Raw genomic sequence first — 27,673 nt, forward strand, 5'->3', positions numbered from 1 at the left:
TCTCATGGGGCAATCAAGGTCTTTTAGTGCACTCAAAGCCCTGACTCAGAGGAGCAGTCTTGAATTCTGAGTTTCTGGGAGCAAGGATTTTTGTAACATGCGCTTGGAGGATTTGGGTCCTCTAGGCACCGCCGCAACGGCATGTAGCTACACTCCTGTTTATTTCCTGGGGAATTCCAACTGCTGTAGCTTTGATGATGACAGCTAAAGCAGAAATGGGTTTGCTGTGGTGATCTCAGGGGTTTCTAATGCTCAGCTCACAGTGATGGGCTCACAACTACCCTGTGGTGGCACAATTTCTGTGATCCTGTTGATGCACAGGAGTTTATTAAGATCCTTGACCTTTGGAAACACATTTCTGGTGTGGCATTAACAAGATCTCCAGTATCCACAGGAAAACATAACTGATGATTTCCTGAAACTTCCACAGCATCGCTTTAAACTGCTAAGCCCTTTGCTATGGCATTCACATGCTGGCTTTGGGGAGCTTGAAGCACAGAGGAAGATCAAATCCGTCTATGCCACTGATCCACGGGGAGAGAGCTAAGGTGAAACCATGAAGTTGCTTACACTGTTAGACCTATCTATGCAGCAATGTACTCACACCCTGAAATCTGTAGTTTATGTAATGTTTGGCATTTTAAAAAAAAAAAATCTATGAATAGCTCATTAGTCTCTTCTCTTCAGCAGCAGCAGGTCTGAATGTCTGTTGGTATGCGTAAAGGAAGCCAGTGCAGTGAAAAATGCTCTTTCTGATGGGCAATCTTGCAGATATAGGAGGTAACTGGGTTATTTTGCTGTGGTATCTATACCACATAACGTATGAAGAATAAGTTTGGATGTCTATTTTTATACATCCATAGAAGCAGACAGAGATACTTGCGTTGGTACTGGGAGTTACCAGAGTGAGACAGGACTTTGGCGACGGGAGACTGTCCGTGTTGAGACTGTGATTAAAGACTGAAACTGGAAGCAGAAAATTATTTTCTGTCTGACCCTCTCTGCCAACACCTTTGTCTTCCTGGGCTAAAAGTACAAATGCTGCCTCCATGGTTGTGCTTAATGTAGATGGTGATACAGTGTGTGGTGTCAAGATTTTTATCTTAAAATACTATGGATATATTAAGTAATTAGGTCATGACATGACAAGGGGAGGTGAAAACACAAATCAAGGACTTTCAGTAAGAGTTGTCTCTGAAGTACATTAGATCACAGTTTGTAAAGTCGAGTAAACCTTCGCGAGAGCACAAGCCACACAGCACAGCCCAGCTGCAAGGCTGGGGGAGTGTGAATTGCCCAACGCACTGAGATGTTGGAGAAAGATCACTGAAATCCGCTGATGTGAGTTACATTATTCTCTCATGGGGAAGTCCATTTATTATCTATAACTGAAGAAAAACGACGCAGTGTGTGGCACGTGACCATGTTTTCACATTTCATGGAATAAACTGTGATGTTGCTGGAGAGAAGCAAAATTCTGAGTCTGGTGGTTCTTGCCATGCCATGTTGACCAGGCTGGGCTGGCAACCTTAAAGGCACCTCGTCTTGTGAAGAAATACATTCTGGCAGGATTTAACCCTGTGTATGGTTTTTTTAGTTGTTTTAATTAAAGTGAAAATTTGTTCAACAGCATTTCCTTTCACCAACATCTACATTTTTTTTTCAACTTTAGCGCCTCAGATTAAGCACCTGCACGAAGCGACTTCACTACAAGCTCCAAATGAATCACATCTTTGTAAGTTAAGGAACTTGAATTTAAAGGTATTTAACATGAGGTTTCTTTCTTAGGAGTGGAAGCACCACTCCTGAGAGGAACCTCCGTGCCTGGTCCTTTATGGGAGACACCAGCTGCTGTCTGCATCTTAGTGCCCAAGCAGACGGACAGCCAGGCTGGTGGGTCCCATGGTACAGCTGGTGACAGTTCCCTAACGATGCACGGGGGCTCTTCTACAGGGACAGACAGTTGAGACCCTGTCAAGGCAGAGAATTTACCCTGTTGCAGATCACATAGTTCCCCTCGTTAATTGTCCTCATCGTTGGAAATACGCTGAATGGGCTTGTGCCCCATTTGTAGACAGACCCGTTTCTGCTCGCAGCCTCCACACCAGCCACGCAAATACTCATTTGCAAAATTGTCCCCAATCACTGATCCTCCTCTGATTATACATGCATCAGCTTGGATGTGAGCCCCCTCCCCTGTTGTATGTTAAAAACCTTGCAGAGTTTTCTAAAATTGTGTCACAGTTATGGCTGTCTCTCCAAAACCTTTTCTGTTTCCACCATTCTGACTGGAGACAGGGCACGATGTTTTCCACAGTACTTCTGTAACCATCTCAGATACTCCTCATAAATTGGTAAAACCAGTGTTTGGCTTTTACTTACTATATTTTTTCTCCAACATTGGGTTTTATGTTTTCCCCTATGCACAGAATCACTTTGGGCACTTGTGGTCTCTCTGGAGCTACTGTTTTCCAAAAGACAGGGTGGAAAGCAAAGCTCTTCCCTACATGCAAGGCTCTCGGCCTCACGGCTTTCCACTCAGCTGAATTAAAAAGAACGCTTTCAAGCAGTTTGAATGTCACATTCTTTATAATTTTTAAATGGAGAGTGTCCTGTGTAACGATTATTTTTAGGAAGAAAGTTAGGAATGTAATTAAACATATTCAAATAAAAATTCTGTGCCAGGTCCTGAGGTCCTTTACTTTATTAACGTAACACCGCTCAGCCACTGAATATGGTTGAACAGCACTTTGTTGATACAATTTCTGTTTAATAACAGGCAGCTTCTGGCCTCGCATGAGCTTCCTCTTCACTGGGGATTGCATATGCACTCCTCCCAAGGCTCAACTCGGCCCTGAGTTTACGGGACACAAACAGAAACCAAACGTGCCTTTCTAAGCATGAGGAAAGTTCTCAAAAGAAATCAGTGTCTTCTTCATTTGCCAGTATCACTTTAGTGAAGGGCTTTTTATTAGCAAGATGAATTTGCCTTTTTCTTTTCTTTTCTTCTTTTAAAACAAATACTTGGAAGAATTACGGAAACTCTTTGTTACACATTGTTTAATATATTTGCTTTCTGAAATTAGAGTATGTAACTGGAACAAATCGGGTGACACCTAAAGCTTTAGTTTTAGTAGAGTCCTGCCAAAATGCTATTGCTAAAAATAAGAAAGCTTTCCAGGCGGACACTACGGGAATGGATATTATTGTCCGTAGAGGCAGTAACACAGTTCATAAGGCAGCTCTTTTCCTTTGCCAACCGTTGTGGTAAACATTTTCTAATCAGTGAACAAGTCTGTATGGGTATCTCTACTGCCATAACGATCATCCTTGGTGGGTGATTCTGTAGAAGGTTTATTATCAACTTCGTGCCTACATTAAAGTTGATGACAGTTATTGAGGTTTCTGTAAATATCTCCTCTGTACTGGGATCCATTCTCCTGTGCACAATTTCCGTTTGGATTTTTCCTGATACCAAGTTGAGAAAGAAAATGCATGAGAGGATAGCCTACATTAACTGGGTGAAGAGTTTACTCAAATCACTCGGTAGTATCTTTTATTTTTCAGGCACTGAAAATGGCTGGGTGTGAGGTTATTACTTTTTTTTATTAAATCAATGCACATTTAGAAGCGCTGCTTGTCATTTGAATGTTTGTATGGAATTAGTAGAAATAGCTACAGCAAAATGTGTAAATGCTGCACCGGATCTATTTACAACGCCAGTATTCATGCCCATTAAGGAAACTCATCCTACGCCCTTATGGGCTACATATATCTATCACCTCTGGAGAACGTATGTTCCAGGACCAATAACAAGTCACTTTAGATAAGAGAGTTTAAAAGCCCAGACTGTGAGAGTGTTTCTGCACACCGTGTGCAGCAGTAACACACGCTGCGTGCCGTGCCCGCCGCCCACCACATTAACCCGCCCAACCCCCGGCCAGCGGCTTCCCCGGCCGCCAGGCACCGGCAGCCCCCAGGAGGAGCGGGGGTCTCACCGTGGGTGTTAGCGCTCGCGCGTCGGCAGCTTGTTTAGGCACGTGACACTCAGACCAACGTGAAAGGGCAGGTCTGAAGCGTGGAGGTGCAGGATGATGGGCGAGGGGTGGTGGGGAGCCAAGCGCCAGCATCTTCGCTGTCTTTCCCTGTCTCCGCAATCCTTTGACACCATCTGACAGCTCCTCCTTGCTGCTTGGGGCTCCTTTGGGACCAGGGCTGAGCCACTTGCGCAGGGCATTTTCCCTTGTTTTAAGGGCCACTGGACTGTGCCATGGTTGGCCCTCGGCTGAGACGGCGTGTTTTGTTAATTCAGATCAATGCTGCATATTTCACAGGGGTGTTAGGAGGACGGGGGCTTCTCCGTACGTACACCGCACTGCAACATTAATAATTTCAGCAACAGCAACACTGAAATGAGTTAAATTCTGTTCTGATCTGGAACCTCTGACTTGTTAAAATAACTGTTGAAAATGCTGCATCCAAATGAGGACAGCGCTGCTGTCGTTGCCTCCGGCCGTTATTGGCACAAAGAAAAAGTGACATTTCATGCTTTTCAACTGAGGCTCTGTTTTCGGGGAATGGCAGTCCTGCTCTCCTACCCGAAAAGTAAAACAGGATCTGCCAGCCTGGCTACCCCCTTATGTGCCTGCGCAACCCGAGGGGCACTCTCCCAGGAGCACTGGTAGCACGGAGCTCAGAGGCTTGCTGCCCCCGGACACTGTGCTCCATGGGCCCAGCACTCGGCCCGGTTGTCATCTGAGGCAGGAGGGAACGTGAGCTGTGGAAGCCATTCTTCCCGCTCCCTCCAAACACGTAGAAGCTGCTGAGTTTCACGGGGATGTTCTGAAGCGGCTCTCTGGCCAGGGTGTTTTCTCAGCTCTGACAGAGAAGGAAATTTCCAAGCACAGAAGCCAAGGACAGATGCAATGGATGATAGGCTTTTATGTGTTGACATTCATGTCAAATGAACTGCAGAAGGCTGTGGTGACAAGTTACAGCGTCACCCTAGTATTGCCATTTCGCTAAAGAGGTCCGATGACCACAGCTGCAGTAGCTAGAGACAGGGCGGTTCAGCCATCGGAGAGCTGAGCACAGGGTTGCTATTCCCATGTGAGGCTGGGAAAAGGAAAAGGGAGAATGTGGTTTGCATTTGAAAAACCAAATAGAAATACTTTAAAGCCAAGATGCTGTCAGAGTTACAAGGTCTACTGCTTGAGGGGTTAAAATCATTTGAGGCAGATTTCTAATGGAAAGGCACACAGACCTTGGAAGGGAATCTGTAACACATGTCAAGATGGAGAGAGAAAGTAAAAAGAAACATGTAAAAGTGTCAGGACTTAAACAAACAAAAGGAGAAAAGAACACTAATGAACAAACCCATCTCACTGCTAAATGTATGCTCTTCTTTGTTAATTTCTTAAAGCTAAACATTTTACAAAGACCTGAAAATTTTCTGTATTCTTTACAGTGCCAAACTCTTCTCAGATAATTTACCTCAAGAGACATGGACAAGGTGTTCTACTGATTTCCCTCTAACTTGCTATCAACAGCTCAAGTTTTTCCAATTAACTAATTATATAGAAAAATTAACCTGCTCACCTGAAAAGAACAGAAGACTTCAGATTTGACTCATTAAGATCGTGTTTTCTGAAGGAAATTGTGCTGCGAAGATTAAATGAAATTCATAAGGGAAGAACAAGTTCCATTGAATAATTAACTTAATAAGTATCAAGCTCCTATCACTTGCAGTAGTATTCCCACGGCAAGCTACTCTTTCATAAGCCTTATGTATCTTCTCTTCAGTGTACAGCAAACATTGGCAGCAGATGTTGAAGAACGTCAGCGCCTGAGTGTGGTAATGCAATAAAAATAGTTTGAAAGTACTTGAAACAATGAAGACGAGCATTTGTTTGGCTGTGAGAACGTTGTTCATCCCCTGGGTACTGTAATCACTAGTCAGAGAAAAATAAGGCTACAACAAAACAACTTGCCGGCAATGACCTTTTTTTGCAGGAATGAATTCAAAGGTCTGTTTTAGTTTGAAACGAGCAGCGCCTCCTGAGTGGCGGCACCGTGTGTCTATAACCACTGCATCCACAGGAGGCGTGGGGTCCTGGGTGGTTGTCACGGCCGTTCCCTCCTCTGCTAGCGAACAAAGAGGAAAATCCACCACAGTCCCCTGTTCGGGGGTACTTCTGCTTCTTAGGTGGATGCCGTTAGCGGAGACCATGCAACGGGACAGCCTCTCTGCTGGAGGCACGTCCTCCAGCCCAGGCTTCCTGCAGCATCTCAGAGACCTCCCCATGCTTTCCGCTTCCCACAGCTCCCGCCGGCAGAGTGCCTCTGCAAAATACAACCCAGAAACTAATGACATGCAATTCAAATGCATTAATGCAGCTCTCCTTTCCTTCTTCATGCTGTTTGCAAAGTCCTTGTAAACTGTCCATATTTTTATCCCTTTCTTTATTTACCCCTGGCAGTTTAGCAAGGCTCCACGAGGCACTGCAGTATCTGCTTGTCTCAGGAGGCAGGTACGTGCTCCAGTTCTTCCCTGCCTCACAGTTGTGGGCCCTGTAGAACACTTCCAGCTGACCTGCAGAGCTACAGCTGCCACAGCCCTGCAGGCGCCCAGCAGTCCGCCAACAATAACATTCCTGTGATTAGTCAGGTTCAAACCAATGCAAAATTCCAGAAAGCTCTCTGGTCAAATCAAAGTAAATCACAGAGTCACAGAATCCCAGGTTGGGAGGGACCGCAGGGACCATCTAGTCCCACCTCTCTAGGCAGAGCCCAGCCTAGACAAGATGGCCCAGCACCCTGTCCAGATGACTCTTGAAGGTGTCCAACGTGGCCGAGCCAACCCCTTCCCAGGGGAGATTATTCCAGTGGTGACTGTCCTCACTGTGAAAAATTTCCCTCTGGTGTCCAATCGGAATCTCCCCAAGAGCAACTTGTGTAAAGAACAACTAAACCTCAGGATCTCTTGGCCTTCTGCACGGCTCCTCTCCCGGTTGCTGGATTTTCTTTGATGTACAACAAATATGATTTTTAAAAAATTCAAAAAACTAAAATGTTTAAGAAAACGATGGAGTACAATAAGCCAGAGGCAAGTTTCGAACAGAGATTCTGAAGTGACCGAGTGAAAGGAAGGGATGTTTCTGACGCTGAAGTTAGTTGCTGCACGCAGGAACATGTAACAGAGAGCATGGGTATCCACAGCTCAGATTTCATTTTATTTTCTCCCATGCTGTAGCCATGCAATATAACACTGAGATTTGAGAATTAATTAAAAAAAAAAAAAAAAGGAAAAAAAAAAGAGGCTGACACTCTAAACCTGACAGGGCTCTAAGAAAGGTTAAAATAGAAATAGTCTACTTGAGAATTTGACTGCAGTCTAGGGCACAATTAGTGAGCAAATACACCATTAATTGAAAGGATCAAGGGCATAGCAGGACCATTATAAGAGGACTGACTGTAGTAATATCACGGTTAACTGAGTGACTATTTGCCTGCACTTGAATAGAGAGCAGAACTAGCAATTAATTACTTGTATTTCCATTTTCCTCTGGAGCTATGCCATTTCCCAACTACACTGATCACCATTTAAAGCATACTATTTCTTGGATCTGGACTGTTGGAAATGGTGTTTCAGCAGTAAAATTTCTGATTCATGGTTGCCTGTATCACATCCCCTTCTCAAACACAGTTTGGTGGATAAAATGAGTACCTGTGGAGAGAAATGGGAAGAATATTCATCTCTGGGATGTCTCTGAGCAAAACTAGGTTCGAGAAGCTTCTCTGGTACATAAGAAGAAATGTTTTACTTCCTTTCTAACAGATTTAGAGAGCTGTGTTGTATCTTATTACTGCTAAATACATTTCAATGCACATCCTCCACATCCGCTGACATTTATATGTCATGTATCCCCCACTCCAACCACCTCTTCCACTACAAGCCAATAGAAAAAAAAAAATTAAAAAGCTGTTTCCTTCTGGGTTAGACCAAAACAGTTCAGTATTTTCAAGGTCCTTTCAAGTAATGCTTGTTTTATAAATAAGATGTCTCTGAATATAGTACTTCTTTTTTGCTTGGAGAAATTCTATGAAGAAAATTTTTTAGTAAGTGATGAGCTTGACACTGTCTTGCTGGGGATTCTCAAGGCAGTTTTGAGGAGCTGTTCAAGCAAAGAACAGGAAGATATATTCCTTTTAACCTCCAAGAACAAATGGTTTCCAAAAAGGTTACATTGCCGCAAGTCATGACATTATGAGCCTGATCTCATGAAACTGGTACAAACTGGCCTGCAGTCATGGTTGTTCCTCTCTTAAATCAAGATCAAATTTGTTTTGCAGACATAGCTTTATGGAGTAGCTGCTGGGTGAGGCTCCTGGGCCCTCTGTTATGTCCAAAGGGAGACATGATGATCACAAGCATCTCTTCCAGTACAAAAAAGAATAAGAATTTAAATGAATGGCAGTCAACTACTTATTTCTCTCTCGGTCTGTTCTCCTTATGGCTCCTGTTGTCACCGTCTGCCAGCTTCTACAGCTATACCCTCCCTGTATCGGGCCCTGTGACTCCGCTGACGAGCAGCACTGGGGACTTCCACCATTTCATTATCCATTTTAAGGGAAGCACCTCCTTCCGATTTTTCTTGACCTTTCCACCCGTTATACTGGGGACTGCATTCAAAACCCACCGCCTGCGTTGTTCAGCTCAGAGAGTGAGGACAAATAACTCGTTTGTGAATGCAGGCGGGAGGAGGTGTGAGATAGACGCCGATGCACACATCTCAGTCAAGAATTCAGCACCTTTGACAGAAGAGCAAACAGCAGACGTCTAGGCTTCTAAGTAAGCTTTTAGGAAAAAACCTTCCATGTCAATAAACTCTTGGCATGTGTTCAGTTAGATGAGCTTTTGTTGTTTGCTTCCTGAGAGTAGGCATCTTACAGGGTTTTTGGGTGATAGTCTAATGGTTCTCCTTTCAAGTACTGGACAGCGTGGATTGTCATATCTACACAAAGGAAAGGACATTACTGCTGACCAACAGGGAGAAATGCTGTCCTCGACTCAGGGCCGTTCCGTGAATAGCTTTCCTGATGGACCAAGCTCAAAGTACATCAATGGTTTGAGGTATCTGCTGGGTTTGAGCTCAGCTTGAGACATATGGACTGCGTGATCTCTCAAGGTCCCTCTGGATCTCGTTGTTCCATTCATATGGTACCAGATAAGAGTCATCAGCCCCTAGAGGAAATCAGTATGTTGGTTATTACCAGCTTTAGTATTCCACGGTACGCTGAAGTGGTACTCGTTAGTCATTTCCAGACTGAGGGACTCTGATCCCATCCAAGAGCAGACCTACTCCTAAAGGTGCAATTGCTGTTAGAAGTCTTTGGGCAGATCCAATCAAAGTAGTCTATAGAGGAAGTAAGCACTGCTTTCAGTCTTTTCTTTTAGATATATACCTTTTTATCTGTCCTTTTCCTGTAATAATAAAATAGTTAAATAATTACAACCACTTTGCTTTCTTTATGGCTGCCTCAACACAAATTACTTCCCTGAACTGTGTGTTGTGTTGGTGGACCTGTAGTAACACTTGGATGTGATTATTTCTCAGTCATGAATTCGACCTCTTCTTTCTTTTCTGCTGCTCTCCCCATGGAAAAGGCTCATTTCCAAGGGTGATTTTGCAGGCACTTTCCTGGACATCAGGCACAACCTGAACTCTTAAGTCATGGCACATTTCCCCAGAATGGAAGATTTTATGTCTCTGTCTCTGTCTCAGGTTCTACTTGCATCTTCTGCGAGAAAGCATTGCTAATTTGTTTCGTTTATACTCAGAGACCACAACACACTAATTCAGTATTTCTCTCACCAGTGCTTGTCTTTTTTAGAAAGAAAACTTCTACTCGATTTCTTTATGCATCCCAAGCATTTTTTTTACCTCTGGCCTTAAATTAAGAGCCAATGCTGAGCCAGTTGGTGATGTGTCACTCTGGCCTTTTCAGCATCATTGCCATCTTCCATCTGTTCTCCAGGCCTGTACGTTGGCTCATCTGTATTAACATGCCATTCGTTTGCCAACATTTTTACCCCAAAATCCATACAACCCATTTTTAACTTCTGTCAGTGTTTTTCACATTCATACTTTTTGGGTAACACCTCTATATTCACCTCAAAGCAGAGAATAATGTTTGTCTTTGTAATTTCTACTAAGTAACCTTATTAAAACACCTTCCTTTGGTGATGTCCTCTTAGCAAAACCCAGAGATAAAGTCAAATAGCTGATGACTGTAAGAGTTACCTCTACCTATCAAATTTGTACTCTCTCTCCTAAGAGTAAAATCAGATCACTTCACTCCGACACCTGCTTTCCATTCCATAACCTGTGCTGGCTGGGACTAGGACTGGTCCTATCTCATTGCTCTCTCTTCAGCCTATATCAGCCTGTTATTAACTAATCAGGGATGACATGATGTCAGCTGGTGTGTGGCTGCTTGGTTCATCCTCTCCACCTAATGAAATGTCCTTGGCTACGGGGTTTCCCTGGTATTCCTGAATTAAATGAATGTCAGTACCTGAGAGACACAGCTCTCCTGACCCAGCTCGCTCAGGGATCCTGCATGCAGGGTCCTGTTGACCTGAAAATTTCAGGAGACATTTTTTTACCGTACTCCTCGAGGAGAAAGGATTGGAGAATGTTTCACCATCCAGTTCAGCGCAGAGATTTCTCCCTGCATTTTCCAGGTACAGAAAATAAATATTTATAGTTCCTTCTGGTCTGAACCGTGACTAACAGTCTTATTTCAGTGCAGCAACTTGCTCACAGTGCTTCTAGGATTTTGTCACTAATGGGATGCATGAAATCATATCAACCTAAGTATTTCCTTCTCATGGTCTGTAGCTCTGCTAGTCCTGCATCATTTCTAAGGTCCTCACCTTCCCCTGCTAATTTCCCCTGTGACAGGCTTGTTCACTCATGACTGCCTTTTCTTCCCTTCCCCAGGGGCTGTACCACACGCCGGGTCCCAGCTCAGCTCTCCCAAAGCGTGGGGCTTTCGGCAGCCAGTTCTTGTCTGTGAAATGAGAATAATCATCCCAAACTTCACAGACATCTTACAAATCCACTGCAGGTTACAAAATGCTCTGACTCTGATGTGGCAAGGCCGCAGCTAAAAGAGAGGGTAGGAAAGGGAGGGAGTGGTGATTTTATCTGTACAGCAAAGAACTTCTGCTTCCTGTGCAGATCCTGCCCCACTTTCTCCCCAGACAGTCTCTGTACAGTGAAGATGTGTGTGCGAATTGTGTCCTGGTTACTCTCGTGGTACTGGAAGAAAAACTAAGCTCTAGAAGTGAATTAACTAGCAAGAAGCTGAGTGGGTTAGGAGAGGAGTGGGAGGAGGAGGGAAAAAGGGGATCATGAAAGACAGAGAGGGAGAGAGAGAGGAAAAACTAGTAGTTATTAATCTATGAAAACTTATTTTTTAACTACATGGCTTCTTCCTGCTGCTGTCTGCAATTTCTACTAACAGGTAATTAATTTACCAGACACGTTTTGCATTTCTCCAGGTTGCATTTTGCCTGCTAAGAGAAGATATTCATATTTTGACACTGTCTAAGCCAATTCAGATTTGCTTGAGACAGTGACTTGTTATTTAGGTCAGAAACCATTTTTCATAATTAAATTAGAATTATTTTGTGCATGTTAGGTTTTGCGATATTAATTTTGGATACAAATATACTTTTATTTCCTTTCTTGCCTGTGTACACTGATCTGTTCTAGTGGTGTGGACATGGGAAAGAACATGGCATGAAAATATTGGCACTGTAAGAGACTAGATTATTTCTGGTCTTATGTGAATGCATTTATTTATCATGTGGTTATTCTTTGCACTAAGCTTGAACCCATACAGATACCTAGGAAAGGGAGGTGAAAAAAACAGGTGAAATCAACAAAGTACAAAACCCACGTGGCTATCTGGACGTGTGAGAATAGCAGGTCTCATTGCTTAGGGTGCTTTGGATCAGTTTTGGTCTGGGTTACTTTCGGAAGCAGAAGTCCCCCTGGAAATAATCACAATTTCCTTAACCGTACGATAAAGTGAAGTAACTGAGCTCAAGTGCTGTATGGGGGCTGGCTCCTGACATGTCAACATATTTTGAATGTGAAATAATGCTCTCCCTTGATACTGAAAATTCTTGCAAGATTATGCATTTCTCTGTACACTTTTCTTTCTGTGAAATGAAGACCCATTCCTCTTATTTCAGAGATAAACGATCAGGTTAAATACTGTGTCTTCCTCTGACTCTGGTGAGAAAATGTCTTTTCTTGGGCAGGTGTAGTACAGCCTTCCCATGGTACAGCCTTCATCACCCAAACCCAACCTCTGCTCGCTGTCCTAAAGCACAGGGATTTATGCACCCAACATTTAGCATGGACGTACGGTCATAATCTGTCTAAAAATGCCTCCGTTTTGTTTCTTTGATTTCTGATTAATTCTTGGCTTCAGAGATACCTGTTTAAATGATCTGTATTGGTAAATGGTGCACTGGGCAAACCCCCAGACTGCTTACTCCCTCTGCTTGCTGCCCAGTGCTACCCGCTGTGGGGACACTTTGAGTGAGAAGGCTTAAAACTGGGTCTACAGTTAAGTGCATCTTCAGCTGATGCCACCAATATAGGTGCCTTTCTCAGCTGAGGACCATATTTATCTCCTTTAACTTCCATTACTTCTTCCTTGCTTCTTACAGAAAACTGGAGCCACAGAACTTTTTCGCTCCTTATTTTGGTGTTTTTTTGCTATATTTAGTGTGTTCTTTATCCTCTCTATTTTTATGTGACTTAAAGGTAGCACTTCTATTTTTCAGAAATAGATAAATTTCAGTATTATCATACTGAAAAAAAACCCCAATCCTTCCAAATTTAGCATGATCTTTGACTAAGGAGTAATCTTTGATTTGGACAAGAAGGGATAAAGGAATAGAGACTGTCTGGATTCTTCAGGACTGATATTCTTATCTGTGTGACTTCAAATAATCAAAAAAACCCCAATAAGATTACGCTTCGAATTAAACAGATTAGGACTGAGATCTAAGTGGCTCATAAATAAAACACAACATTGTGTTTTCATCCTATTTAAAATGTACAAAATCAGACTGAAATGACATCATCCCATGTCATCCCAGCTGTAAGGGACAGCTGCATATTAGGGTTCTTTCCACAGTTTTATAAGAAAGAATATCCAAATTCCTAAATCACGTGTTTCAAATCCCTTTTCTAAGCCCCCCTGAGTTTATTGCACAAAATAGTGACTGCTCTTCTCTCCTCACAGGCATTTTTCAGTCCAGGGATCTACAGCCTGTGCTGTTGGTCAGTTACAAACTAGTGTCCAAGATTAATGAAAATTATTAGCAAGAGCTTGATTAATTGTTGGCAGTAATCGGACAACCCAAGCGATCAGTGGCCGTTCCATGGAGTACAGATTCGCAGTGTGGCACGGTGGTAGAGCTGAAGGAACCAGAAGATTTACCGAACCCTTTTGTTTCACAGACTGAGCTGAAGAAGTTGGATTTTTTAATTGTCATTTCTGTTATCTCCTTAAATATGCCCTTTGGAAAGCAACATGGATACTGTCCTTTTAATGACACTTTCCTTTTTACGACGTGTTCATTATAAAAGGGCTCTCAGGGTTTCCAGGAAGTGAAAAACTCCTCAGGGAGTTTTCTGAAAAGATTAGACTGGTTTGGCAAAGCTGTTTTAGTGCTGGGCGGGTGCAGTTGTGGGTGCTGGCATCAGGAGATGAAAGCAGTATGCCTAGATAGTGATACCAAGTTAATTTATCAGAAATAAGAAATGCCTCTGGATACATAGGATACGCCCTCTAGACTGCATTTATTTTTCAGGACTTCTTTTCAGGCATTCCCAGAATCTTTTGGTTTTACGGCATGGAAATCGTTGGTACAAGCATTCCTGCATGATTTTCCAGATAGCTGTAGGCTTTCCTCACTCTTAGTATCAGCTACTGAAATGAGTGAAACAAGCACTCCGCAGCAGCATTTCCACGTCCTGCATGCGGATGTATGAGCAAGGGCTAAATAGATTAGAACTCAACCTCAGAAAGGAAAAAAGTCAAACCCTGAGAATATGATAGCAGCCCGTGAAGTCAAAAATGACACGGGAACAGTGAATGGGGGGTGGCTAGTCATTACTCTCATAAAAGAAAAAAGCAAGGGCCCCAGTCAGCTTACCAGGTAACCTGTTAAAAACAAACAAAAGAGAGTATTTTTTCATCCAAATGTTGGGCAAACATCTGTCAGGAATGATATTATGTAGTTGTTCTTGCCTTGGGGCAAGTGATGGACCAGATGTCCTCTTGATGTTCCCATTCAGTTGTGTTTCCTGTGATTCTATAATTAGGTTGCAGAGCTCATTGGCATAAGCTTTAGCAGTTGCCAAAGTTACAAACATATTAAAAAAAATTACTGCATAGAATAAAAACCCACAAAGAGCTGTTAATCACAACAGCCTGGGTGCAATCTCTGACTCGGATGGTCTCTGATCAATGCTGGGAAGAGCATTGGTCTGCATTTACCCTTTTTCTTGCCTTTTCCCCCAAAGCAGCCCCTTCCAGCTGCTGCGGGTGGTGTTTGCCATATGTTGTTTCTACACGGGACTGCAGATGCTGCTGCATCCTCAGCACCCTGCAGGAGTCAGGAAACATCCCTTAATGTCTCCTTCTGGAAAAGGCTCCTTCAAAAGGAGGCAGTGCCAGCGTTCAGCGTATTTGCAGCCAAACAGTGCGTCGCTGCGTGTCTGCGGCAGCGGTGCAGCCAGTATTTCTGCGTCCGGGAAAGTTTCCAGCATGAACCTGGGCTCTGGCAACACAGCAGCACTGGATTCACTGGTGGGATGCAATTTCAGTCCAGCATGAAGGAGTCAATATCCAACTACTGTGCAAACATACGTGGCCAGTCTTTGTAGGAAAACATCCACAGGGTGAAGAATATCATAAATTTACTGGTGCGTTCACAATGCACCTGTGCAGTAAAGCTGCTGTGGCTAAAAGCGGGATGTGTCTGGAGTAAGAATTCCATGCAGCCTTACCAACTACCTTGCATTTTCACCCATAAAATAGCAGGTGTTTTTTGTAGGACCATATGTCATAGCTAAGGTACCTCTTGCAATAGAAAAAAAAAACTAGTCAAGTAATCCAACCAGCCAAGTTAATGGCAAATTAAGGCTGCATCCCCTACCAGAACTGTCCTGGGTAGCCACAGCACACGACAGGCTGTACTGTCACATACATGTAGGAGGCATAAAATCTCGCAAAGCCAAGTAATTTGGCTGATTGCCTGCTTCCTTTATAGTGTTCAGAACTTCCATGCCAGTATTAACCTGAGAGTGAATTTGTGAAGGTGTCAGAGAATCTCCTTAAGAATGTGACACTACAGATTTGGTGTAGCTAATTAAAAACTTCGATGAATTATTCTTTATTACCTAAGCCTTTTCCAAACTTGCTTTAAGAAGGAAAGCCAGAAGATGTCTTCAGGAACCTGAACGTGGCAGGGAGCTGGGAGGTAAGCTGGTATGATGCTGGTACTCTCAGGCACCAAATAGCGAAGACAGGATCTAGCTCAAGAAGAGGTATTGCCCAGAACATGAGTCCCTCAGTCTAGACGTTAACAATGGCTTTGAACTTCATTGTGGGACCTGATAGTTCAATGCAAAAATAGGGCCTCTTCAGTGCAGAGTGGGGTTTGAGCCCTGATTAATCTGTCCCGAGGACCGCTCCTTACGCCCCGGCCAATCTGTCAGTCGGGGCTGCTGGTTTCTCAGAGGCTTGTAGGAACTGGTACCCAGCTCTGCACTGCTAAGCAAGCTGAAACCGCTGCCTTGGCCTTTTCTGGGGAAAAATAACCTACACACCAGGAGTCTGAAGGAAATGGAATACCATATCGCAGTCCATGGGCAAAGATTTTTAATAAATCTAACAAATCTGAGGTGACGTTATGTGAGGTTGATCCTGCTCTGTGGCACGGCATTTGAGCAACATGCTGGGATGAGGCGAGGAAATAATTCAAGTAATGATAAGCCCATTAGCATGGAAGGCTTTGGTACACAACGTGGAGAAAATAATAAGATATAAGAGTGTAAAAAGAGACTATGATGAAATGCAGCTTGGGCTTACTGGAGATACATCATTGCAGATTAACATAGCATTATCAAGGAAAGCCTTGATAATGTAGCTGTTTTTTCCAGGCAAGAAAAATTCAGAGGATTAATCTGTCTGAATTTTTATAAAATGTCCAATAAAGCACCACACAGGAAATAATCTATTAAAGTGGAATAACAAAAGAAGTTGTAAATTGAATAATAAACTCATTGAAAGGGAAACAGCAAGAAGTATGGAAAGGAGGATAGCTGGGTGAGCGGCAGGGTACAGCTGCTGTCCTCAGGGCCGGCTGGAAACTGTTCGTGAATATCTTTCTCCCCATAGTGAGAGCGCACAAAGTGAGGTGGCATCACACAGAGGAAAGCACAAACTGGGGGTATTGATAGGAGCTGAAGTCTTTGCCAGTAGGTTGCGACCACAGGACATCTGTTCCTGTGACAGCACACAGGGGACGCAGGGGCCTGGGGATCCTCCTTGTTTCCACAAAATCATAGAATTGTTTAGGTAGGAAAAGACCTCTAAGATCATCAAGTCCAGCCACTAAACCCTGTCCCCCAGCACCACGTCTACACAGCCTTTAAACACCTCCAGGGATGGTGGCTCAACCGCTTCCCTGGGCAGCCTGTTCCAATGTTTAATAAATATTTCAGTGAATAAATTGTGCCTAATCTCCAACCTAAACCTCCCCTGATGCAGCTTGAGGCCGTTCCCTCTCGTCCTGTCACTGGTGACTTGGGAGCAGAGACCAGCCCCCCCCTCACTCCAGCCCCTCTCAGGCAGCTGCAGAGAGCGAGAAGGGCTCCCCTCAGCCTCCCCTTCTCCAGGCTAAACCCCCCCAGCCCCCTCAGCCGCCCCCCAGCACACTTGTGCTCCAGACCCTGCCCCAGCCCCGCTGCCCTTCTCTGGACATGCTCCAGCCCCTCAAGGCCCTTCTTGTCCCGAGGGGCCCAAACCTGAGCCCGGCATTCGAGGTGGGGCCCCACCAGTGCCGAGCACAGGGGCCCCATCCCTGCCCGGCTCCTGCTGGCCACACCAGTGCTGACACAAGCCCGGGGGCTGGTGGCCTCCTTGGCCCCCTAAGCACTGCTGGCTCATGCCCAGCCAGCTGTCAGCCAGCACCCCCGGGACCTTCTCCGCCGGGCACTTCCCAGCCCCTCTGCCCTGACTTCAATGCTCCCTTTTCTAAAGTTCATAAGCTCTTTATTTTCCCTAGTTCCAGCCAAAGCTCTCTCCTCAGCCAGGCAGGTCTTCCCAGACAGCTCATCTTGTGGCACATGGGGACATCCTGCTCCTGCGCCTGTAAGATTTCCTTCCCGAAGGATGTCCAGCCTTCCTGGACTCCTCGCCTTTCCTCCTCCGCTCTCCCAGCCTAGAGCTAACCGATGCCACAGCCTTACCAATATCTGTGTGGAGAAAACACTTCTGCGGGGTGTGTGCTGGCGGGCACTTCCGAGAGCAGCATGCCCACGCCGCCCAGCGGCACTGGTCCCAGCGCCCGTGGCACCCCGGCCGCCCCCGGCCGCACTCCTTGGGGGTGCTGGGGTGCCCTGGCGCAGCACAGCCCGCCGTCTGGATGTCGTTTGTACCAAGACAGCAACATCTTACATGTCGAGGGTTAGGGTTGATCTGAGGCTCATCGGTTGCTAAACCTCCTGGTTTTCCCTGGAGATCTCACAAGAATGGATTTTCCTCTGAAATGCCCAAGTTTTTCAAGGGACATGAATAGCACTGGCTCACATTCAGGGTTGAAAAGCAAAATAAACAAAAGGTTTGTATTCAAAAATTGCAGAATCTCACCCAGTAGTTGGCTGAAGCTCAGCTTTGGAGATGAACAAAAGACGTGCTGCTCTCCCAGACCTGGCTTATCCAACCACCGCTGTGGATTGGAGCCGTAGAAAACTTCCAGATTTAACGCTGCTTTCTCTCTTTACCGCTTTTTTTTAGGAACTCTGAAATGAGAAGGAAAGGGACCTTAAGGGGCTTGATTTAATGCATTTACCTGCCATTCTCTCTGAGACAAGCCGTGTTACTCTGCATTTTAAATTAACTTCTCTCCTTCTTTTATGAAGCAAAATGAAAGACAGCTCTGTTGATTTAAAGTGCGATGTTCACTCATTACTCGCTATACTTATAATAGATATCCACACTTCCAGATGATTCTGATTTTCAGTGTTTCATACAACTCCAGGCAGGCTGTGTTATTAAGTACTGTAGGCTGGAATATGGTATTTCCTTTTGACAGACAATTCAAATGTTCAGAAACATATTTTGATCCTTATTCTGAAATGTATTTTGTTTAAATCCCAACTATGCGGGAACAAAAAGCTCCAGTTTCCGGTGGGATCAATTTTACAATACTCTGACATATGACATTTGACATATGTCAAAACAATATAATAAAATATAGAAGTAAATAGCATCAAATCAATATGACAAGTCTCTGAGAAATTATATACTTGAAGTAAAGGTAACAAGACATCTTTATTTCGATGAAACAGAATCCTGCTGAAAAAATTAACAAAATCAGCACATTACCAGGAAACTGTTTCATTTGGTGCATTGCCTTTTTCAATGAAAATGTTTCAGTTAACATGTTACTGAATAAAGCACTGAAGTTGCTCCCTTGATGCCTGCAGAAATTAGTGCGGCCTTTGATATAAATCGAATTAATTTGGACCTCCTTCATGAGTTTCATTTAAATTTTTGACACACATATATATATATTTATTGATCTGGAACCTATGGAAGGCAATTTATCAAATCTCTTGCTCCATACATTGCAATTACTGACAGAAAGAAAATAGCAGCACGTAATTTAGCATGTTGAATATATTAGTTTAGTTCATTCAAATTAAAACAAGTCAGCAGGAAAAGTAAAAGGAAACTTCAAACACGTCGCAGTAAGGAAGGCAATACCTTTGGTAAAATTTTACCTTGCTATAGGGAACATTTAAAAATGACTAGTAGAAATGGCTACTTTTGCAAATACACACATTTTTGTCTTCTACACGCAGATGATTCATCAGAGGTAGCCTGAACTAGCTCTGCCCTCTCTGCGCGGAGACGTGGGGGGCTGCACAGGTACAGCCCGCTCCCCCAGCCACCGACCCCTCCACGCCGGGCTCTCACCGGGGCGGCTCGTCACCGCGGACATGGCGCTTAGCCGAAGGGGCCGGGCTGTGCATCGGTCGGGTCCAACCCACGCTCTGTGCATCGTGGAGCACTTGCCAGGTCACCTCATCATTGCACAGCTGTGCCTATGGAAAGCCAGAAGTCACAACTGTATATGATCTCTAAAGCTAAGAGTTTCATTAGAGATTCAAACCCAGCTGAATTAGCAGAGTCTTTTCTGAACTTGGTCTATGAAGTGTTTTTCCCCCCGCTATCCTCTAAGAATGAATCCAAATGGGCAGGAGGTGTTTACTGACACTACACAGCAGCCCCCCATGTCCCCAGGTGGCTGGAAGAAGGTGATGAGGGTGGTGCTCTGGCCTGCAGGAGTGAGCTGCTTTGATTGTTTCATTTGGATGCACTCAATTTGTACTACTCTTAAGCATGCGAAGTCAGGTGTTGAGAAAATAGTTAATAATGGAGAATAAGTTAAGGTTTTCATCAGGCCAAAAACAAAAAAGGAGTTTAAAGTGGACAGGGGCTGGTGTTAATGAGGTGATGTTAAAGCCTGGTGAGAGGCAGGTTCTGCCATCAGTCGAGGCGCTGAGCTGCTCTTCCCTCTGCATGCAGACCTCCTTCCTCAAGTCCTCCGGGAGGCAGGGACCCCTGTGAGGAAGGTGGATACCAGGAGTGATGAGGGAAACCTGTCAAGCTGTCCTGCTGCGTCCATGCTCACGCTGGAGAGGGGAGCAGCTACGAATCATCGCAGCGCCCATGCTGACGCTGGGGATCTGTGGAGATGTTCTCCTTGACCTTGAGAGCTTGAACATGTTAAGGTTGTGTGCTGTACCTCTTCCCGTTATCATGGCCAAAAAAAAATACCTTCTAACTGCTAAGTGGATTAATATTTCTGAGTAACTTTGCTTTTTATACATATGCATAACTCTAAACATTTTTAACCTAGGTTCATGAGCAACTGAGGAATCCCCAGGCAGGGCACTGCTCTGTATTTTAGTATTTCCTAGGCAGCGCTGAGTGACCCGCTTGAGGAGCAGCAGTCACCACTGAACGGTCTCCTCGTGCTGTGCACGGAAGTTCAGCAATGCAGCAAAGAGCGCAGCCGCGACTACGGAGCCTGGTCCGCCTTCTCCCTGTACATTAGGTGGGCATGAATTTTTCAGTTCATACATCATTTATCATTGGCTGCAGCAATTCCGCAAAATCAGTAAGCTTTAAAAAGTTAATGGAAGGCAATATATTTTTCTGACTGTTGTTAAAAGTTAAGTAATTTGTTGCATTGCTCTGGGAGCCTGGAGAATAAGTGGAGATGAGAGGTGAGGAAAAAAACACTCCAAACATTACATTTTCTTTGAAAGTTTCATGGTTCTTAAAGATTCGTATATTGAGAAGTTAGCCGCGATTGGTCCACTGCCTGATCTGCAATGTCTGACAGATGTGAGAGCCACTCCTTTCAAAGCTGTGTTCTTAAATATCATCATATTTTAATATTTAAATATCTTCATAACCTAACATCTGCATCAAAAGCCTAGACAACGGGGCAGCATGCACCTTCAGCAAGTTCATACATGACACCAGAGTGGTGGAGCAAGAGGACAGGGACCAGGAGAGGCTGCAGAAGAGGGCTGACAGGAGTCCACGTGCCAAGACCCGTGTCTGAGCTGCCATAACCCCACGCAACAGGACAGGCTGGGCTGCCTGGAGAGGAGGCAGCTCTGCAGAACCGGGCCTGGTGGTCCTGCAGACCCTAACCCTAACCCTGGCAGGCAGCAAGTCAGACAGCAGACAGCAGTGTGCCCTTGCAGCAGTGAAGGCCAACTGCCTCTTGGGTTGCATCTGCAAGAGTACAGGCAGCAGGGCAGGGGAAGAAGTTGTTCCCCTCCTATGGCTACAGCTGGAGCACTGTGTCCAGTTTTGGGCCCTCTGTTGGTAAACTGGAGAGAGCCTGATGGAGGCCACAGTGATGGTCAGGTGGTGGAGGACCTGAAACAAGTTAAGTCATGAGCATAAGAAAGCTTGAAGAGCCTGGGGAAGAGCAAGCAAAGAGCGGACCTCATTGCTATCTCCCACTAGTCAGGGTTTATAAAAGAAAGCGCAGCCAGGTTCTCCTCAGAGGAGCAGAAGCACTTCAAAAGGGTGACAGGCAACAAATACAATTTGCTACAAGAAAAGCTTCAACTGGATATAAGGAAAAAAATGCTGAGCAGTTGCTCAGAGAGGTGCTGTGATCTCCATTTTTGGAGATTCTTCAAAGTGAGCTTGAGAAGGCCTCCACCTTTATCTAACACTGGACTTGGCTTTGCTTGGAGCAGATGGGACAGCACACTTCTGAGGCCTCTTCCAACCTGCATTTTTCTATGATTCATATGCCCACATGACTGTGGTTAACGGAGCCCCCTGAACATCATGTTAATGAACAGAAAGATAAGGCATCACATTTATCTAGATTTTAGTGTACGTAAACATGCCACTTAAGACAGTCTGTCTCATATCCAACCAAGAGCACTGAAGGAGCTGGTGAAGGAGCTCGCCAAGCCACTCTTCATCATTTACCAGCAGTCCTGGTTAACAGGGGGGGTCCCAGCCAGCTGGAGGCTTGCCAATGTGACGCCCTTCTACAAGAAGGGCTGGAAAGAGGATCCGGGGAACTAGAGACCAGTCAGCCTGACCTCGGTACCGGGGAAGGTTACGGCACGGCTCATCTTGAGTGAGCTCACCAAGCATGTGCAGGACAACCAGGGGATCAGGCCCAGCCAGCATGGCTTCATGAAAAGCAGGTCCTGCCTGACCACCCTGATCTCCTTCTATGACAGGGTGACCCACCTGGTGGCTGAGGGAAAGGCTGTGGGTGTGTCTGCTTGGGCTTTAACAAAGCCTGTGACACTGTCTCCCACAGCACCCTCCTAGAGAAGCTGGTGGGTCATGGCTTGGATGGGTCTGCTCTTTGCTGGGTAAAACCTGGCTGGCCGAGCCCAGAGAGTTGTGGTGACAGAGCTAAATCCAGTTGGTGGCCGGTCATGAGTGGGGTTCCCCAGGGCTCAGTGTTGGGTTCAGTTCTGTTTAATGTCTTCATCAATGATCTGGATGAGGGGATCAAGTGCGCCCTCAGTGAGTTTGCAGATGACACCAAGTTGGGTGGGAGTGTTGATGTGCCCAAGGGTAGGAAGGCTCTGCGGAGGGACCTGGACAGGCTGGATCCATGGGCCGAGGCCAGTTGTGTGAGGTTTAACAAGGCCCAGTGCCGGGTCCTGCCCTTGGGTCACACCAACCCCAGGCAACGCTCCAGGCCTGGGGCAGAGGGGCTGGGAAGTGCCCGGCAGAGAAGGCCCTGGGGGTGCTGGCTGACAGCCGGCTGGGCATGAGCCAGCAGTGCCCGGGTGGCCAAGGAGGCCACCAGCCCCCGGGCTTGTGTCAGCACTGGTGTGGCCAGCAGGAGCCAGGCAGGGATGGGGCCCCTGTGCTCGGCCCTGGGGAGGCCCCACCTCGAATGCTGGGCTCAGGTTTGGGCCCCTCGGGACAAGAAGGGCCTTGAGGGGCTGGAGCGTGTCCAGAGAAGGGCAGCGGGGCTGGGGCAGGGTCTGGAGCACAAGTGTGCTGGGGGGTGGCTGGGGGGGCTGGGGGGGTTTAGCCTGGAGAAGGGGAGGCTGAGGGGAGCCCTTCTCGCTCTCTGCAGCTGCCTGAGAGGGGCTGGAGTGAGGGGGGGGGGTTGGTCTCTGCTCCCAAGTCACCAGTGATGGGACGAGAGGAACCGGCCTCAAGCTGCATCCAGGGGAGGTTTAGGTTGGATATTAGGCACAATTTATTCACTGAAATGTTTATTAAACATTGGAACAGGCTGCCCAGGGAAGCGGTTGAGTCACCATCCCTGGAGGTGTTAAAAAAATGTGTAGACGTGGCACTTCAGGGCATATATTAGGAGGCCTGGGGGTGTTGGGTTAATGGTTGGACTTGATGGTGTTAGAGGTCATTCCAACTTTAATGATTCTATGATTCTCTTAGAGTCAGGATGGCACTGGGAATTGTTAGTTATGTGTCCTTTATCTTTCTTGAAGTTTCTCATTACACCCGATGTGAAAAATTGGTTAAAGTAACAAAAGAAACCAAAGTTTGTGTGTGAATAATGGTATATGAGTAATGGAGAAACCACTTCATTAGTACTGACCACCTAGCCTATGAGTATTGGTTTAAACTATCCAGCAAAGTAAAGACATCCAGAAGATATCTAAGCTATTTTTATGTTTGTACAGCTGATGGATAAATCCTCAATTTTTCAAAACTCGAGGTTGCTGAATATAACGCAGAGAGATGAGCAGTGTCACTGCAGCAAGCAGACCCTTACTTTATTAAAAGAAAATAACCCCTTGGTTACAGAGGGCCAAAAACCTTGTCTGAAACTTCTTATCACTCCAATATAAGACAACCTATACAGTTCTGAAGGTGAATTTCCCGCACTTTTCAATAACCTTCGAAAGGAGAGAAGATGAGAAATAGGATGTCAATTAACAGTAATATCCCCTGGCAAATCTGTTTCCTAAAATAGGAGCTGTGGTACCATATCAGATTCTCCAGACACCAGCCATCAGCATTAGCTACAGGAAGATGCCTGCAAGGAATAAAAGTGGGCCAGCAAAATAAAACAGCATTTCTTCCTGAAGAGGGCCAGCTCTCAAGGTGAGGAGTGCTTGCCTAAAGCAAATGTTATTTACATTCTGGATGGCATTCAGCCAAACTGAAGGAAATTATTATTTGAAGAATTAAGTCTGAAATAGCTGGATGTGGCAAGAACCGCAGCATTTGCCTCTCTCTGCCAAGGCATCTTTTTTTCAGCCTTCTGTTCCTCTCGGTCAATGTTTCTACATTTCTTTTCAAAGGATCCACCACTGGCACACATGGTATTGAGCTCTTTGTGCATTTACACCCATGATGAATTTGCTTATGTTCTTCAAATGTCTGTGGCAAAGCAGCACTTTGCTAAACCTGACCACACCGTAATCAGTGACCCTGTCGCAATAGCTGTAGGTCCAGCTGCAGCGGCCACAGAGCATTGCACCGGGCTGCCCCATTCCCTTCCCTCTCCTTACAGCCGTGCTGTAGTGCGTCCCATTGCACTGGCCATGTCCTAGCTCATTGTCAGGGTGAAATGATGTGGGCTTGGAGGCTGTTGGGGAATGTCACAGTGCCCTCCACACACCTCAGGGACTGCCCGAGCCGAGAACTGCTGCAGGGCACAGCCATGTCCGGGGAAAACGCTGCCGCCTGCTTCCACCAGCTGTGTGCTCCTCCCTGGGCGCCTGCTGTCAGCTGCTGCTGCAGAGGCCCCCGAGCCACAGCCCCCGAGCTGGTCAGGCCCCACACCTGAGGACATGCCGCAGGACACAACGTCCAGCAGAAAGACACGTTCTCCGAATGCATATCCTTAGGCAATGTGACACAGGTACCTTTTCCCGGGAGAGGAAAACGTGTGCTTTACCACCGCTTCTCCTGACAGCCACCATGCCTTGCTGGCATGGGAGGGAAGAGGTGCTGAGAAAGTATTCCCTGAGACGTCTGCGTTTACTTGCCTTGTTCCTCAGTGTCTGAAAGGAAAAACACTGTCACTCCCATGGTAACCAGTGATGGTGAATACAAATCAGACTAACAGTAGCTTCCTTTATACAATGATAGTTTGAGTAGAGGTGAGGGTTCAGCTCTATTTGAAAGTAGACAAGAAATAAAGTAGGAAATTAATTTGAAGTTGTTCTTGAAATACGACTTCTCTGGACATCTTGAAAAAGAAAATAAAAGCAAAGGGAGAGAAAGGAGAATGTGAAAATGGAACAAACGTTCCTAGCTAACATAATTCATTCTGAAAGTCAGTAGAGCACAGTTAGTGATTTCTAGCTCTTATGAAATGTCTCCAGTAATATAAACTCCAGTTCTGGTCTTCAGAGTCAGCTAATTCATACTTGTTTCATTCAAGGAGTCAGGGCAATTCTACACTTAACATGAAGTTCATGCCTGTGATATGTCAGAGCCAGAAATAGCTGTCTATTTAACAGCAAGAGGCTCCTGTAAAGGTGGTTGGGATTTCTTCTCCTAAGACCACCCAGAATCTTGAGTTTGGAATATATTTCACTAATGAGGGGAAAAAAAATTACTTTCTAGAAGTCTTTGCTTATCAAAGCACCCCTCCTCACAGCGACTGATACAGGAGTGAAACCCAGCCCCTGTATGTAGGTTATGAGATTTACTTTTTTCTAGTAGGGCAAACAGAACCCCCCACCCCCAGCCCAGGAACCTGCATCTGGATGATGGAACAAATGAAAGACTTAAAAATGGAAAGGGGCAGATTCACAGCTGATTAAACGTGCTGTTGTTACCGTATTACATCTTTCCTCCTTGCTCTGCAGCATTATTCTGGTACCATCAGGTACCCTTCCTCCTTGCCCTCCATCCTTTGTTCTTACTGTGCAGGTTTTATTACTTGCACACATCCATTTCCCTGTACCCCGTTTGTGCAAATATACCACAAATCTGTTTTTCCCCTTGCATTTATATACTTTTAATATACTTATGCTTAGCTGTGTTACCAAATGCCTGTACACTGTTGTTGGTTATGCTATTTAATGTGTTTATGTCTATGTTTAAGGCAAGAAACAGCCTGCTTAAAATATTTCTCCTTCATGGGTGCAACAGGCCTCTGCTTCATCTACACCTGCCTTTGCGCTCTTAGTTTTAATGTGCAGTCTAAAAGCCTGTATCAGAAATTACATTTCTGAAATAGAAAAATTATATTATGTATGCAGTACCAAACCCAGCTGAGTGCTGAATGCCATCAACCCTCATTTCATCAGGAGCTGAGGGCACTTAACACCTCGCAGGGCTGAGATTAGAAACCTGGCAAGAAATAACCGATTGTAATTCAACTTGTTCCACTCTGTTAGTAATTTCCTGGCCTGAGACCATCTGCTGTTCAGAAGTAGCTTTTCTAACATAGTAGGGCAAGACAAGAAAATATATCAGAACTGTTACAAAACTTTCCTAGCATATTAACGCTCTCCTCCTTTACCAGTTTTAATTATTTATAACTGTGTCATAGAAACTTAGAGTTTTTGGGTTCTTGCTCTGACTAAAACTACAAATTTCCATAAGCCATAAACAGAAAATATTGCAGAACAGTGGGAAAAGCACTGTGTTTTACTCAGGCATGAGCCTTCAGGGCTTTAGCAATCTAAACAGCTATTCACAAACCTAAGTGCACCATTATGTTACCTCCTAGGGAACTCCAGTACCGAATGCTAAGGTACCTGGGCACTTGGGGACAACTCTTGTGGCCAAACAGGCGAGGTTAGAAAAAGAAATTCAAAAGGATAGGCTTATAAGGAGATTGTCTTAAAATGAAGTAAACGTTTGGGAAAAGACTCAGTCAGACCTGAGAGATCAGAAACCCCAGAGGATGGGGCTGAACAAAACAGGGAGGTTTGCAGGTTCAAACTAGTCCACCATGAACCAGGCAAATCCCTTTCACCAAAGTGTTTTCTGCCTTAGGTAGCAGAAATCCTACCCTGCTTTGTATGGAGATTTTCCCTGTGGTAGCAGAGGTGCTTTGTATTCATCCTTGGCTTCCTTCTTGCTATTGTCCTTCTGCCCAAATGCAAGCCAGGGGCAGATCAGGTTATCCTAATTGTCCCTTCTCCTCTTAACATTTACCTCCCTAGAAGTGAGCTTCGTGCAGTTGGAAGGTCAGCGCCGATCCCTCTGTAGCAGCCCCTCTCAAGGCAGTACCTCCTGACAACAAGAAACCATTTTTTTTTCCTCCTGATATTTTTCTCCCAGCTCCCTGACCTGACGCTGCCTGGAGCCAGGATACAGCGTTCCTTTTCCTAAAGCAGCCACGTGCTCCAAAGGGAGGAGGCTTGGGAAGGGGAACGCATAAAGCTGTTAAAACATAATAATCTGAGGTCAGTCGACAACGCATCACTCGTGTAAGAAATGTGTTGTGAGCTAAACCAGCATATCATTCCACCGTTGGTATTGTAATGATGACAAGACATGGCTGTGTCCTGACTTACAAACACGGTTGCTTTAGTAACTAAACCCTATTCATCTGCAGCGTGCTTGCATGAAACCTCTACCATCTCTTTGTAACACAGAAAATAAAGGAAAAGGGAAAAAAATCAGGATTATATTGAGGAGAGAAAGAAGCTGCATTGCTGAAGGAGAATGCTCCTCGAAAGTATGCCTGGAAGCCACCAGGCCTGATTTCCAGTATTACCAAGGTGATAATGTCTGAAAAGGCGGCCAGTTTGTGTGAATGGAATTTGCCCTTGTTCCCATTACAGTCATATAAATTCACAAGATGCAAAAATGCAGTGAGCCACTGTAACCAGTT

The sequence above is a fragment of the Phalacrocorax aristotelis genome, chromosome 9 (assembly GCF_949628215.1).
Source record: "Phalacrocorax aristotelis chromosome 9, bGulAri2.1, whole genome shotgun sequence".
NCBI lineage: Eukaryota > Metazoa > Chordata > Aves > Suliformes > Phalacrocoracidae > Phalacrocorax > Phalacrocorax aristotelis.